We start from the raw sequence: 1,907 nt of genomic DNA, 5'->3' as shown, positions 1-1,907 counted from the left end.
GGCCAACCTGCAAGCATGGTCAGAAGAATTAAGAATTTAATAGTAGAATATAGAAAATTTGAGAGCAAGATCTCAGAGAATGAGGTACCTGGTCCAAGTTCTAATGTCAGTATCATTAGCAGCTTTAAAGCCCCTGGGCTGTTCTTTACAGCTTCCTTCCTGTAGGAAATTCAATCAGATACCTGTGATTACCCCCTTTCATTTTATACTAGAAAACCTTGGACTTGCCAGGGTGAGCTGCTGGAATGAAATGTTTGTCCAGTGTACCCAAACTGTCATAGAAGATTGGCCCTAGCACAGTCTCAACTACTTGCCAATGTTCCTGAATTATTTTTAGTTTATCTACTCCTTCCCTGTTTTCTTCTCTCTGCTCAATGCTGCTGATTATTCTCTAGAAAGATCTTCTAGCTAGCTCCAATCACTTTTTATATGCAACAGATAGGAGTCTTCTTTCTTTGACTATCATCTCAACAATCATCCCTGCTACTTTCTTCATGAATTCTACCATTTCTTCCTAGCATTAAGCCTGTTTGGCCAGCTTCACCTGGGACACCAGATCTTCCCAAGCATCCATAGTGGCAGCAGTTCCAGTAGAATCTATGTGACAGATCTAGCAAAATTTTCCTTACATCATTTGAGCTAGAACAAAGCCACATTACTACACTAGAGATGTAAGGGAGTCTAGGGAAGTGAGAACTTCACATTCCCATGCTCTATTATTAACCATGGACTCTGATGTCAAATAAGAAGTAAAAGGGAATTGGATAATGTGTAGGCAACTAAAAGTGTATGCTAGCACTATCAATAATAGCCAAGTTATGGAAAGAGCCCAAATGTCCATTGACTTGATGCATGATTATGAAGATGGGATATATATATACAATGGAATACTATTTGGCGATCAAAAAGAATGAAATCTTGCCCTTTGCAACAACATGGATGGAACTAGAGTGTATTATGATAAGCGAAATAAATCAGGCAGAGAAAGACAGATATCATACAATTTCACTCCTATGTGGAATTTAAGAAACACAACAGATGAACATAGGGGGAGGGAAGGAAAAATAAAATACAAACAGAGAAGCAAACCATAAGAGACTCTTTAGTACAGAAAATAAACTTGAGGTTGCTAGAGGGGAGGTGGGTTGGGGGATGGGGTAAATGGGAGATGGGCATTAAGAAGGGCACTTATTGGGATGAGCACTGGGTGTTATAAGTACGGGATGAATCACTGGGTTCTACTCCTGAAACCAATTCTATACTATATGTTAACTCTGAAAAATAATCCCACTGACCCAATCAAAGGAGGGAATGCAGAGACTGGGGCACAGTGAAGGGAGGCTTTAATCAATGCTCTTGCAAGAGCAGGTGTCTGATGGACAGGCACACTGGGGGCAGTTATAGTAGACAATTTATCTTCCAGCACACAGGTCCTTCCCCTGGTTCCTCATTGGCTGAGCACTATAGAGGTTACAGCCTTTTCCAGATGTCGCCAATGCCTAGGTTAGGTAAAAAGTAGTCTGACTGGAACAAACATACATTCCTTAAGGATGATCCAGAGACTTTCAGTCCCTCCTCTCTTTATTCTATGGCTCATGCTCATTGCAAAGCCCCCAAAAATAAGCTTGCAAAAATAAGCCCGCAAAATGGAGAGTGGAAGAAGAATCAGGAAGTAAAGTGTCTAAAGGTTTGGGANAGTTTACAAAATTATGTATACATGCACATGTATATATGTGTTTATACATGTATATGTAGATATAAGTATACAAATCATAAGTTTATATAATTTAATGAACTTTATACACAATGAACATACTTATAAAGTCACCCATATTAAGAAATAGACTTACTAGCATCCCAGAATCTCCTTTTACCTACCAGCTCTCCAGATGTAACCATTATCATGA

General features: G+C 39.3%; 1 pseudogene; it reads right to left on the bottom strand.

The window, feature by feature from the left end:
- Positions 1-574, bottom strand: part of LOC144245229 (14-3-3 protein epsilon-like) — an 800-nt pseudogene extending 226 nt beyond the window's left edge.
- Between the last annotated feature and the right edge of the window lie 1,333 nt (positions 575-1,907).

Source organism: Crocuta crocuta, unplaced genomic scaffold, assembly GCF_008692635.1.
Source record: "Crocuta crocuta isolate KB4526 unplaced genomic scaffold, BGI_CrCroc_1.0 scaffold1294, whole genome shotgun sequence".
Classification (NCBI taxonomy): Eukaryota; Metazoa; Chordata; class Mammalia; order Carnivora; family Hyaenidae; genus Crocuta; species Crocuta crocuta.
Note: the sequence above shows the minus strand (reverse complement) of the source record. Positions and strands in the feature narration are given on the sequence as shown.